The 14,827-nt window shown below is 41.3% G+C and overlaps 1 protein-coding gene across 6 annotated transcripts in view; it reads left to right on the forward strand.

Annotated features, from left to right (window-relative positions):
• The window catches only part of zfhx3b (zinc finger homeobox 3b), a 273,921-nt gene that overhangs the window by 3,624 nt on the left and 255,470 nt on the right, over nucleotides 1-14,827 (forward strand). For 2 of the 6 annotated variants that reach the window (XM_055507483.1, XM_055507488.1), the window contains exons 3-5: nucleotides 4,232-4,297; nucleotides 4,388-4,530; nucleotides 6,956-7,052. The exons of 1 other annotated variant lie outside the window; for it this stretch is intronic. The gene's annotated coding sequence lies outside the window, so the exon portion shown is untranslated. The remainder of the gene's footprint in view (nucleotides 1-4,231; nucleotides 4,298-4,387; nucleotides 4,531-6,955; nucleotides 7,053-14,827) is intronic. 3 more of the 6 variants (XM_055507484.1, XM_041069975.2, XM_055507485.1) reach the window with 2 other exon arrangements.

The raw sequence follows: 14,827 nt of genomic DNA on the forward strand, positions 1-14,827 counted from the left end.
CCACTAAATCCAGGCTATAATTTTCAAGCATTAATTGTGTGGATTATGTTTCTCCAGCACTGAAAAGGTATTTAACTTCAAGCTGCAGAGTAGATACAGCGTTTACTATTATTTCTCCTACAATAAGAATTGACAGCTTGCACATTTTTCTGTATTGAGGAGTTTTGTTTGTGTGCACTGCAGCACAGATGGGATAGCTTAAGGAGATTGCATTTCAAACAGTCTGTGTAAGTAATTAGGTTGTTTTTCTACAGTCAAACCAAAGGGCAGTAGGCTGGAATTTCTCTTTCTCCTATACAGTGTTGCTGTACAGTGTCATCATTCACTCTAAAGACGTAGAAATGTAAGAAACCTCATTCCCAGTTGTGTAAGGTTGGTTGTAGCAGCTAGCTTCTTTCAGAAGAAGTTGAATTATGAATGGAAAATTAAAACTAGAGTGATAGACAGACAGTAAGGACAAGAGGGGGAAGAAAATTGCCTGACCCACAGTACAGTAGTGAAATTGTTTCAACTCCTGTCATTTTGCACATTTTACTGGGACATTCTCCTTAGTGGGGCTCGCCATCATTGTCATGTGATTGTATGGAAAGCATTAACTTGTCCTGCGGTGATAATTTCTGCCCGACATGTTCATAATATGAAATATTGGATCTTTTCATAAAACGGGGAGGGCTGTGGTGATCACTGGAGCTTAATTTTTTAATCAACTTCTCTCTTAAATGAAGCTTTATTAAATTACAAAGCTCACACATTGGGAGAAGGACAAAGGCAGAGATGGGCCGGTGTAAAAAAGAGCTTTGTCGGATAATTAAATAAAATTAATAAAAAAAAAAAAAAACCCTCTCCGCTGGCATAGAGAGAGGAGAATGGGAGAGAAAAGAAGCCTGGTAGTCATTTTCATGCACTGCATTTTTTCATGTATTCTCATTAGGTTTACAGGAAATTTAACACATGGAATTGTGAAAAGATGAAAATAATCCAAAGATGGATAATAGCAAATGGGCACACAGTTGCATTCAGTATATTCACATTTTCATTCATGCACAGTATAAACAAATAAATATGCCTTTTGTAGCTGCTGGACAAAGATCTGACAATGTGGTGAAGTTGTGGCAGCTCTGGCTGAGCTTTACAGTCAAACAGTACACTCAAAGTTCAGTTTTTCCAGTGAGTCTGTATTTGTTACTGTTAACAGAACCCATGAAAAGACGACAAAGCAAATATTGCTCGACTGACTGCCTGTGTGTTCATTATCCTAAACATCTGCCCCTGAGGGTCATGGTGGAGCTGGGGCTTTGGTTCACAGGCAGGGTCCCCCCGGACAGGTCACCAGTCTATGATAGAGCAATGTCCCCCTTCACAAGAGTTCCTGCTTTGCTCTTTGTCAGAATCAGTGCAATATTCCTTGCTAGTTGCCAATGATATTAAATAGTTCCTCATTTTATTTTATATTTTGTGTCCAGTGGCACCACGTGACATACAAGAATTACTGCTTTTCTTTGAGCATCTTTCTAAAGTTGCTGTGCAGTTTTGTGCTTTGTATAGTATGACTGGTCCTCTTGCCTTATTTTACTGTTGTCTTTTTATATATTTGGCTCAGCTGTCCTTGAGGGCCTTCTCATTACCTATAGACAGTATACCCTCATGTACTATAGCTACAGTGCTGTACCTACCTGTAGTGTGCTACATTCCAAAGCCGGATATCTAATGTCACTCTCACAATCTCTGGCTGGACTTCAAAGCTGAATGTAGGGTAAAATCATATTTCAGCACCTAATGTTGAGCTTATAGTCACCGCAGAGCGTGTAGTTGAGCTAATTCAGTTAGCCCAAACCTCCTACAGCCAAGTCTCAGAAGTTTCACACTCGCGCCGGTATGTTGTGAAATTGCAAACACTTTTATGTCTGTCTGTCTATCAAACTTTATAATGCTCTGATTTCTACCCCACTGGCAGTGTCTTTTAATTAGATTATACTGTAGGAAAAACCAGAGTTCAGAATGTCAATTTGTGTCCCAGACGGTGTAAAATTTGCTGTTACAGCGCTGCCAAACAGCGCAGGTGAAAGCAGACGAGGTCCTCAGGCAAAGAGCAGCTGACTGCTCCTTAAGAGCTTCTCCCGCTCTATCTTTCCATCCCTCCCTTTACATCTCTCTGTCTTGTCAGACATTAGAGGCATGAGAAGATAAATAAACATGTTATTCAAGAGTCCAACAATCAAAGTAAAATACAGAAGTTGTGGAGTTGAGAAAATCTCTCCAGGGTAGAATTTTCTGTTCAGAAAACACTGATATTCATGAGCAGTGAAAACACGTGTAGTACATATGCTCTTTATTGAAACTGACAGTTTGTTAGTTCACTTAGTCATTACACTGCTTTCTAACTTAGCAAGAGGTTAGAAAGGTGTCTACAGCTGAATACACAAATAAGTAGCTGCTATATTTATTTGAGAGTATTTTGTCATTTGTGCATGTGTTCCAGTTGTGGATACTGCAATAATCTCAAAATGCTGTGATTAGGATGTTTTGTAGCCCGTGAGTGCCTGTGGCAGTCATGTGTTTTTATTCAGCGTGTTAGAAATCTATGATTTACATTGAAAATACAATCCCAATATTTGAAGAGCATATCTAGTGAAAGCCGCGTGTGAGCAGCTGCAGGTAATTAGAGCTGGCCCTGGAACGGCCAGGGATTCAAAGTAAACATGGATGCTTTCCACAATCAACAACATTTACAAATGCAGAAGAAGGAAGCTACTGAATTTTTGAAGAATGTGCAGTGGGAATGGAAAGCAAAGAAGCATGAAGCCAGCAGATGTTGAAAATTAAATACATGCAGCATGTGGCTAACAGGACTGTGGGCTTATTCTTCTGACGGTGGACGCTGGAGTTCCAGAGGGCCAGAGGACAGCTGTTCTGGGTTAATACAGTACTTACAGGTTTACATCCAGCCAGCCATAGCGCTTTTTAAATGGATTTCCTTCAGGGGAAAATGACTTTGGTTTTGGTACATACACATGACCTTCTACCGTTGTTTGCAATAGTACACATATCGAGTGTGATTCCTTAAAATTGCTCGGGAGTTTGCAGTAAAGTACAATTGGCTGTTGTATAGATGGACTTTAAATGGTTGGATGAAACCAAACTCTCATGGACCTTTTTTGGCCCCAGAGAGCTCGGATTCTTTCAGGCATAGCCCTGAAATTCTTTAGTCTGAGAGCCAACTGGTTCTACTTCAAATTGCTGAAAAGACTTGAATTATACTTGACTGGCAGAAGGAACTTGATGCTTTCTTGTGTCTCTGTGCCCTCCGCTGATGCCTGTGAAGCCTTTAAAGATGCAAAAGGGAGGCACGAGGTGTATTTCTGTCGGCCCTGTGGGACATTTTGAGCTAAATACAACTGAATAAATGCATCACTACTTTCTCAATCATTATAAGAACTTTATATTGAAGTTACGAAGAATTAATGTAGTATTTTGTGAAGTGTCTCTTTCATCTGGTTTATCTCGTTTGCATTTGTCTCAAACGTTGACTTTCTCATGTAATTGTATTTGTGGCCTTTGGAAGCAGAACAGAAACATGCTATGGTTGGGAAGAGGCATGGCGGGCAGTCACCCAGTGGAATATATTGTGTTAAGTCTGTGTCTGTGTGGCATCTCTTAACTAAATATTGGCAAACTGGCTGGGCAGCATGAATGTGGTTCTTCCTTCACCGGCTTGAAGAGACGTGGAGTGTTTATTCGAAATAACCGCCCGGAGCTTTGCTGTGAGACGCTCTCCCTCACTTGGCTCCATAGCTGTTTCAGCGCAAACATGTCAGGAGTGTTTAAAATAGTAGTGTCATAAATTATTTGCCCTAATCTGTGTAGGTATTCGTTCTGACTCACAAAGCAGTGGGTGATTCTAGGCCGGAGTGCGCCGGGTTTGTTTTTCAAAGCCAGGCACGACTTCACAGAAATTAAGTTTAACATTTGCTTTTTGTTTAACCTCACAGCCAAATGTGCGCCTTCGCTCAAAAGAAAGCACTTCATTAGAAAAAACACATCCATTTCACTGTTGATTTAAAATGTCACTAATGTGCATGGGTTACTGTCTACAACAATGCTGCAGCTTTGCCATGTTCTTGGAAAGTTCAATTTTTTTTATATGCAAGTGCTTCTTGTTTGGGTTTCATAATTCCATATTAGACTAAACCCCAGTACTCCTTGCTGTCATGTTTATTGCTGTTGTTTCCAGGAGACGGAGAAGCGTTTCGACCCTTTCCCCATCGTCCACCCTTTGCACCTCTCTCCTCTTGACCAGGTGTGTCTGCTCAGCTGCCGCACGCACAACTGCATGTTGGAAAGTTTATCATTACCTAATTGCTGCTGTCGACTCCAATTGGGATTTTAGGTGAATGTTGCCAGCTGCTGCTCCCTGCTGCCAAAATGCCTCGTCCTTCCTGACTTCATGTTTGATTCTGCTTCGGATTTGCTGCCCGTGGAAAGTGAAGCTTGTTCAGTGGACACAGCACACAAGTCCAACATCCTGTGAAGGTACAATATAGTCAGAAAGCGTTGTATTGTAGATTTTATTTTGTGAAGACAGGGAAAGATGTGTCGGATAACATGGTGCACATTCACCCTAACTTCTCCCCTGTGGACTTGGTGATTGGACGATATATTCTGTATCGCGTGTCATATCACTTTTAAATGCAGTAGTGGTAGGGTTGGGTAAAATCTCCATTTAAAGGAGTGATTTTTTTGTGGCCAGGGGCATGTTGGACAAAGTTGAAGACCTCCTTCTCCCTGAAGGTGGCCTAGGATCATTAGTTTTAGGTTTTGAAGTGTTTGGCCTTTTGATGTTCCTATGTTCTCTTTAGGCAGCCTGGCCCGGAGGATATTTAATATCATTCCTACAAATTTGCAGTTAGGAATAATTTGAACTGAGCATGTGTCAAAGAAACTGCCATTAAAATACATCGGTCATGGTTAAAAAGGCATAAAATGAGGGCAGATTAAACAGAGCACCTTTCTCTGAAGGCTGGGTCTCGTTGGCTTGGGGAAAACCTGGGGAACGGGGAGCCAGGCAAAGCTCTCCAGCTTCCAATTCATTAAGTGTAACCATCCACCGTTGCTGGAGTTCCAGCTCACACCTTGCTTCCCACCTCACCCACAGCCATGCTTACTTTCTTTCTACTGCATGTGAGGCAGGATTGTTTCTCTGTACATGTAAGTGCTCAGCTACTTAATATATTTATGAATTTTCATAAATAACAGATTAAACTATCATCGCTCTTTCCACTTTTGGTAACTGAGCACTATAGCATTTAAATGTCCTTTGAAACAATCCATTTGTGATTCCACTAGGGTGTGCAGGAGTACCATCATCAGAGCATGCAATCTGAGGTTTATATGGGATTATCTTCAAGAATCAGGAAGGGTGTGCATTAAATCCATGAAAAAGCTTCTATAGCTGAAGCCACTGACAGAATGTGCATCAAAGATGTTCAACAGAGCCAACTGGAGGAAGGTCCACTTCAGGAGAGGAACCATGGTGTGTACATGGACATTGGTATTACAGTATGACCTCTGAATTATATCACAGCTGTATTAAAACTACAGATTCACTTCAAGATAGAAAGTGAATGTGAATCGCTTTCCCTCCTTCTTGACATGGATGCCCTTGTTCTATCAGACAACAGCACCAATGCAATTAACCCTGAAAATGTTCTTTAAAAATTAGGTAAGCCCTGAGCGTTAATGGTCTAAAAATAGTTATCGCCATGACAAATACATGGAGATCAGCTAAGATTGGAAGTAATCACTGAGTAGTTACTAGAAATTCTAATAGTACCTAGTACCAAGATGAAGATCATTGTTGTTAATCTGTATGTGTGTACTGTTTAATAGAAGTTGGCTGATGCTATTTCAATTAATAAGGCTGAATTCAGCATGCGTACTGTATGAATTAGCGTTTGAGTGAAGTTGTATTTCTTACTGTATGCAGGCAGGAAATCACACTTTGTTAGTGAGCGTTTCCTTTCCACGATCACCCACTGCTCACTCAAGGGGCATTGTTGTAGTTTCTCTTTTTTTGTGAGATATGGTGCTATAGATATAAAATATTGGTAGGTTGTGTCCTGCCATTATTTAACATTAAATTTTAGGTAACTGTGTTGAATTAGTGCATTGTCTGTGCATTTGATGTGAAAGCCACTGTGCTGTCGCTGCACGCTCTCCGGTTCGATTGGGTGTTAAATAACTAGATAACGGGGAGTAGTTAATCGGTGTGAGGTTGTAACTTTATTCTCTCTACCTTGGCTTTTTCTGAAGGTGGGAGGAGACAGTGTTGGAGGTGAATGTGCAGTAAGTGTGGAACTGCGGTAGAATAGGCTGTCAGGGTTCATTAGCCCAAGCCATCTCTATCTCTGGAGGAATGTGGCCAGTGGTTTAAAACCAATTTCCATTACCCACCTTCATTTTATTAACTTCCGTACCATTACCAGGGAGCTTCCCTTTGACGGTTGTTCCTGCTCACTGTCTTGTACTTTTAAAAGATCCCTGCGGGAGCAAGGTTGAGAGGCCTCGCTTATCCTGTACTCTGTGTTCCCTTTAATCGTCGAGGGCTGTGTCTTCTGCATTGTGTAGTCTGTGTTAAACCCATCTTTTAGATATCAGGGCCTTTACATGTGTTTTTGTGCCTACTTGTTAACTGACAGAAATATCTATTCATTAACCAAGTTTTTTTTTTTTTTTTGTTGAGAGAAATTCAGTTGCATGTTGATGTTTCTTAACTTAGTTTAAATTGTCAGCAATGGCTGGGCTTTAAGTCAAGATTGGGCTGGAAGAATCCTCAGGGAGTGTGGGATGTGTGGTAAATAGTAACTGTGATATCTGCCTACTCCATGACCCCAGTCACCACTGCTGATTAGATCTGTTGGGAGCATTTGTTCATGAATACGATGGGCTTTTCTTGCAGCCTGAGTGAAGACGAGGAGGATGGCGCGTGTGAGATGCGCCTTTTCGTGACTGCCACTCGGGAGCACGGGGAAATGGAGGAGGAGGTGAAAGGCCAGGTATCTGCCACAGAATTTAATTAGAAATATGGGATGCTTTGTCCTCTGTAAAGTTGCTTCAGGCATTCTTTAATTGCCCCATTCCCCATTTCTTCCCTTCTCTAAAGTTCATTAGTATTCATCTAGCATGAGCATTTGGATGTTGATTTCAAGGATATTGTACTGTACTGTACTTCAGTGCATTTCCTCAATGCTTAGTGAAATTGTATTACCGTCTAAATGCATATTGAAATACATCCCTAATAGCTTCATGGCAAAGAACTTGAACTTGAAACTCCCATTTTGAATGCTGCTGTTAAAGTCACTCTAGCTTACCTGATGACACCATTAACTGAGTGCACTGAATAACTTAAGCAATTAAAAATCCCCCCTATCTCTGATACTTCAGATAGTAACAAACTACTTTAATGTATGGAGCGCTTGAGAAGATCTCGTTAAAGACACAGAGCGACGTGGACCTCATTATAAAATGTGGAGTTTCAACTCTTCAAATTCAAATGGTTCATTTTCACCACGGCTTTACATTAATGCTCTTACCCATCGCATATTGCAGTCTGAGAAAAATAGTAATATACAAATGAAATATAGAACCATGAAAATCCAAATAGAATGAAGTCTATTAGTTGTTTATTACTCATTTTTATCAAGTGATTTCCCAAAGTTTGCAGTCATGAATTGATTAAATGTACATCAAATGGACTGATTCAAGGTTTGATATGTCAGATTATGTTATAGGCGTTCATGTGGTGAAATTACAAATATTCTAATATATGTAATATTCTGAAGAGGGACTGCTTTTAAGAAAAAGTAAATTGCTTTTCGTAGTCACCGGCCTTGGGCCTTATCAGCTGTGTTTAGTCCAGTTACTAGCATTTAAGTAGAAAAATCTGAGATTAACCCCAGCAATGACTGACCGTCATTCATTAAAACTGTAATCATGCGTAAAATGAGATTGATAGAAATTTCTCTAACAGGTTGAGAAAAAGGAATGGGGAAAAAAACTGCATATCCTGATATAGAATTTAATGGACAGAAAGTTAATTCAGCTGCTTTCAAAATACAGTAAGGCAGAAAATCCTCCTGGGCAAATTATAGACCCTCCACAATCATCACAGCATTTCTAATTGTGGACGGGGGTTATGCACCACCGGCGCACATGTACGACACATACATCTGCCAGAACTAAACACACGCACACCAGCACTTTGTGCAATATAATATCAGGTTTATCTGGTTGCTGGGAATAGTTAAGTCCTTCACGGGGAAGCCCGCTGTTGGTAGGATTACCACAGTACTCGCCCACCATTTCTCTCCTTATTATCACATTTTGTTTCTCAACAGGCGAGTTTAAGGCCAGCGTTTGAATGTTCGCCTCTATTCAATCCCTGGCTTTTACATTGGATATAATATTTACTTTGGTTAATCACTTAAGTATTAGGCTGAGCTCAATATCTTCAGCAGTCAATAACGGGATTGTGTGTGTGATGGGTGAAAGTCAGGGCACAAACACATGTAAGTATTTCAATAGAAAGTAAAATGTGTTTTAAAACACAATTGATAGACTTTTGGAATAATTCTTTGCACTTGATCACATACATTTGTTTTGCGTTTCACCAATTAAAGTGTTGCAGCAACCTTAGCAAATATAAAGCATCAGAAAAGTCCCTAAAAGTCAGATTAATATAATATAATATATATATATATATATATATATATATATATATATATATATATATATCTTTGCCATTCCTGTGGCTGTGTAGTTTTTTTTTTATTTTTTTATTCGCTTTGCCCACAGCTTGTGTCCTCCCTGAGTAGTTCACTTAAAGAGAGTGGTCTCAGTACCTGCTGTTTTAAAGGTTCATTTTGAACTTGCAACCGAGGCTGACACCTGAGGAACCCTGCCTTTGATTGATTGTTGAGACCATTGATCTAATTTTGAAACCTTTGAATTTCTCCTCTGCATTCTTCCCTTTTTTGTATAGAGTGGAATAAACCTAATTTCCTCCAGCCTCATGCAGGGCTTGACTCTGCGAGGCGGGAAAACGGAGTGAATAAATAAATAAAGAAACGCAAGAAACAGGTCCTTCACAGCGGCACAGAGATTTTTATAGACTGGATCAATTAAATTTGTCTTATTTGGAGCGATGGGGCTCCGTAACTCAATAAAAGGTAATGTGGTTGAAAATGCCTCTCGCTGTGCGGCCATTAGGTGAGAAAATGTTACCATGGGTGTATTAACATGCAGGGATTACAGAGGAATAACGCGGGTCGGAGCCAATTACAATCAAGAGCAGCCTGGAAAGCACATGTGGGTGGGCATGGTGGGCTAGCAGGAGCGGCTGCGAGGGCGAGCGAGAGGCGCCAGCACAGCCAGGGCTTGATTGAAACCAGTATAGCCTCCCAGGTTAGCGGTGAGACTGGGCCTTAGCTCGAACGTCCTACGATTAACCGCCACTCTTTACTGTACTTGAAAGTCTTTCCGGTAAACAACTCTTCTAGCATTAAGTTTACTTTAGGATTTAATTCAAATTTGAGCCCGCCCTCCCCTCCACGTCCCACTTTGTCCTTACAAACAATATTCATTTGTTGATGTGTAGTGTGACTCTTTATGCTGAGTTTGTGCTCTCCTTTTAAAAGCCAGACATGTCTTCTAGTGTGTTGGTGTGTATGTGACAAGCCCTTCCCTACGACTGAACTCGGATGTGTCACTTGCTATGTCGGGGAACGATGGAAACGCTCAGTGCCTCGGGACATCGCGAGTCCCCTGTGCCACCAGCCCCCCCGTCACAATTACCCACTCATCTCTAATTGGCATTTGGGGCTTCTCTGCTTGATCGACCATGGCCACATCAGCATGAAGTGGCAGGGCAGCGCTTGCCAAGCTGTGACTTAACTGGTATCACGCTTTGTTACTCTTCTAGCTGCTTACATAATTTGCTGATGTAAATTTACTCTGCCTAATTAACATCGTCAGCCTCTCGTTTAATCTGAGCAGACACGGGATGCAACCGGTCCCTGGTGCTGCTGTCCCTTGCGCTGATTTGAGTGGCAGCGCGTCGGCCTGCCCGTGCGCTGCGGTCCACGCGTCTTGCTTGAACAAATCTATTACTCGGTGCGCGCACAACTTAGTTTTGGCATGTTGACTTGAGCGAAGGGGCTGAATGTGAAGATAACTTTCCAGAACTCTCCGGGATTAAAAAATTAAGTTCATCTACATGGCTGCTCGATTGAAACGGAGCACATAACTTGAAAGGTTTGGACAATGGTCCAAATCTGAGCGACAGGCGTTGCTGTGGAGAAGAGCTCTGTGATATTTGTAGTGACCGCACACACAAATAATCACACTCTCAATTAATCCTTTTCCCTGCTTTATGGGCGCTGCTGTGCCTAATGGCCCCTTCCTGCAGAACTGTCTCTGTATGCCCGTCGTTATCCAAGCACATTTCCCATGCTAATAAAAGATGAGCGTCTGGAATATTGATTAGTTAACCTTTAAAGTGGCGCCATCAGATACAGATGACAGAATTATATGAATTTAACAAATGCAGGCGAATGTGCTCTGAAAGTTGAGTGCTTTGTGTATTAGTGTGTGCCTGGTTTTGTTTGTCCACATAAGGATTGATCCAAAGTTGTTAACGTGTTTATTTTGAGCCAGGCTACTGGTACGGTGGCATCAGCCTCTATTAACCTACACTAGTAGTTACTCTAATTATGTGCTGCAGCTCGGATGAGCTGGCCTGATATGTGCCACACCAGCCACTTATTTAGCCAGTGAGGATATTGGATCAGACTGGTGGTTTGTGATGGTGGCAGGGTCAGTGAGCATCTCATTCAAGCGCCCCCCATCTCTGCCACTGCTCACGCGTTTGCTTATCTGTCACAGTGCAGCGTAATCAGGACACTTTATGAGAGTGGGGATGACAAAAGCATTAACACACAAAGCTTAGCAGAGGGAGTGATCTCATTTGCCTTCAGAGTTGGAGCCTAGGTGCAAAAAGTTGAGCTTTGTGCACTTCTAAGTTTAGTCTGATTCACGTTCAATTGCAGGACTCAGTTTAGATTTAGATTTGCTAGTTATTACAAGTATATACATATTGTATTGAAGGCCCTGAATTTACTTTCTAAATAATGCCTATTGTTTTTATTATGTATAAAGAAGCAATGGTCCAAAACATACATAGGTGATGCTGTACAGGAATTCTTTGTTGTGGATTTTTCCTCTGTTTCTGTTTTTACTTTGTTCTTATCTGTAAATAGGAAAGGTTAAGAGTATGTGTTGGGACATCAGTGGCAATCTGGGAAAGTGAGTCTGAAATTAGAGGTGAAGGTATTTAAAATATTGATTACACCTCTCTGTGTCCATTGCTAGCCCATTTATTATTCATTCTACCTTGAAGCTAGCGTGCAAGTCGACCCTTTTCCATTGAAGCTTTTGCCTGCTCACGCCAGCTCTCATAAGTCCTGATTCAACGTGGCTCCACTGACATTTTTCTCTGGCTTTGTTATTGTAAAAAAACATGCTTCATTACTGTTCGTATTCCCTTCCTGCTTTTCCTCTGTTTGAGAAATAAGCAGAGTTTAGTTGGTGTGTGTGTTCACTGCTATTCTTGTGTCCAGGATCTGCCTAATGTTTGGGTAGAGTAGGAGACAGTCCCAAGGCTTTCTTTGCATAGGTCGTTGTATGAGAACATGTATCATTTAGAAATGCCTTCCTAAACATTAAGTTCACCTCTAAAGCTCTGCACAGTTCAATATAATTCTGTTCAGCAGTGTCATTTGTCACTAATGTATTTGTTGGGTTGTTGTGCTTTTTTATGTCATCCTTAGGAGTATATCAACGATAAATGTTGACCGTCCATATATATTAAATTATTTCAGATTTCCTCCAACCAAATGATTCATATTTCATAGGGGGCATATTTGCCAGTGCTGCTTTGAAGATCCTCGCAGAGCTTCTGCACAGACTTTGGTCAGTAATAAATAGGAATTCCCCCGAGGGCAGGGCTCATAGCTGCTGTTTATGTTGACCAATGGAACCACAGTCTGGAAACCGGAGGAGTAACGCTTTCGGGATGGAAGCAGGTGGGTTCTGGGCTTCAAAGACCAAAAGATAATCTGCTGAAAAAAGTATAAAGCCTGGCTCTAAAATGTGCTGAACATCTACGAGCTCCTGCTCACAAAGACACAAGGCTCATCATGTGGTTTGAGCCGGCCCAGGAATGCTTTGATGCCATGGATTCTCTAACTTTTGTTAGTTTATTTGACTGAGTTTTTATGTATAATATGTATTCCAAATGCTAGCTCTTTATGGAACTTAAGAGAGATCCAGAAGAAATAACCTTGGAGTTCAGGGCTTGTGCTAAAGCATCAGTTGATTCAAAGGCTCAGCTGCAAAGTCGTCCATAGCGCAGAGGGAGAAGTGCCAGGTCAATCGCTGGATAAATTGTATCAAAAAATTGTACTAATGGTGAGCATAGGAGATTTTTCATATCAGACCTGTATCTCTTAAATGCTCTGTGTAGAATGAAAATGTAGAAATATTGATCTATGTTTTTTTTTTTTTTTAAGAATGATTTTTGGTGCTGCACATTCCCAGCTTTTGCTCTTAGATGCATTTTAACATGTCAAATGTGTACAAACAGCCGGTTCAATAACTATGTATCAATATTTTGCAGGGCTAAGGCTTTGATTAAATAAATCATATTGTTTGTTAGTTGAGACACGGCAGAAAACAGTGCTGCCATTCCAATCAGTGCTTTTGTACTTGCTTTTTCTAGCCTCATTTTGTGGCATTAACTTGAACATGTGCAACATTTATCGGGCTTCTTTGAATTGAAGGAGCAGACGTCCAATTTTTCTCACTAGCAATGTGAACCTTCAAATTGTGGAAGTACATTTATTCTCAGTTCCAACATATTCAGACTTTTCTGCATCCCTGACTTTATTGAAGTCCTGCAAATTTGATGTTAGGATTTCGCTTCCTGTTCAATTGTATAAAATCATTGGTATTAGGACCTCTAATCCTTCCTGAGGCAACTCAAGGTGGAGCAGGCACTCCGTGCATTGTTGTGTCATGGTGTCACGGAATCATGGTGGTGGAAGTTGACACCACCACGGCCTTACAATCATGTTCGCATGATTGTAAGGCCGGAATAGATAGGATAAAAGGAAATGAGCTGATTTTATTTTGCTCTATTTGTTCCTGTTGAGCAACATTTTAACAGTAAGCCTTCATCCTATGTGAGCACTGTGGGGTGGATGTGTACACCTGCGCTCTAGTTACCGACACCCCTCCATATTATGGAATATGACATCTATTTTTTTGTTTGTGTCTTGTTTTATCTTCTTGTTTTTGTTTAAAATACACTTTCCTAAATAGTTCTCCAATGAAAACAAAACATCATCAGAAGGTAATGAAGGAAATGGCCTCCAAGGCTCCATCTTAGCTTATAAAGCATCTTTTTGTGTAGCGTGATTTCGTTCTCTTTGCCTGCAGAGGGGGATGTTGCCCTGGACATGAGCTCATGTCCTGTGTTTAGGAGGCGGTGTGCTCACTACCTGCACTGGCTCTCTCCTCCCGTCTGCTTCATGTTTGCGTATGCAAGTCGGAGGCATTTCATTATATAATGAAAGTCCTGCACATTTTGATGCTCTTTCCCTCTAAAGGATAGCTTCCCTCTGAGGATACATTCAGCAGCATATTTAAATGCTGTAAATATGTTCGCCGCCTCTTTTGCTCATTTAGTTTTATTCTTAATATAGTATGTACAAGGTCTATACGCTGTAATAATGCTATGCTGCTGCGCTTTAAAAATAAATATGATTGAACATATTTTATTTGGTTCACTATAAAACCTGGAGGTAAAAAGCCACTTAGGAGTGTGTTGTATGAAACTACTCCATAAATATGAGAAATAGTTGAGGTTGAAGAATAGGTTACGGAGGTGGAAGATGAGATAGCGCTGGTTCAGATGGCCCCCCTCCTGGTGCCAGCCGTCAGAAGGAACGAAGTGGCCATTTTGTGGTGAGTGCGGTGGTGCGGCAGAGATGAGATGGTTAACACCCTTCTGCAGTATAGCCACCCTCCTCTCTCTCTCTCTCTCTCTCTCTCTCTCTCTCTCTCCCCCCCCCCCCCCTCTAATTTTCTCTCTCTCCCTATTTCTTTTGCTCGCTCGTTCGCTCAGTCGACTATGAAGACACTTCATCTTCCCTGACAGTATGACCACTGCTGCATGTTCTGATGTGTTCAGCATACCTTCATTGCATCATAAATAAATCAGAGAAATGACTTTTTCTTTCTTTCTCTCGCATGGCCCTTTATCTCTCCCTCCTCGCGCCCGTTATCTCGAGGAGTCGCTGGGAAACGGGGGGAACAGCGTGCTTGTGGATTTCCTGTGTGCCTCCACTGTTCTTACTGCATGTGTAGGATCATCACCCTCCAATCCCCTTTCACATTATCTCAAAGAAAGGAAATTATTTTGCTCCGCAGTGAGAGTCACTACTTGTTATGACATTATCTGCCTTAATTTTAATTTAAATGTCATGGATGTGAGCGGTTTTCTTAATGAATGTGCACAGAGGTTGCCGAGTAAAAATTTGCACGAATAGAAACCGTATAATAAGTAGTATAGTTTTGTATTTTTTGAAAATGGGTCCGGCGCTTTGTATTTGTACGGACCATACAAATAAACCCAACATGCTTTGTTATTTGTGCTCGAACCAAAAAAAGCCCCCCCCCCCCCCCCCCCCCCCACACACACACACACACACAC

This window comes from Betta splendens, chromosome 3, assembly GCF_900634795.4.
Source record: "Betta splendens chromosome 3, fBetSpl5.4, whole genome shotgun sequence".
Taxonomy (NCBI): domain Eukaryota; kingdom Metazoa; phylum Chordata; class Actinopteri; order Anabantiformes; family Osphronemidae; genus Betta; species Betta splendens.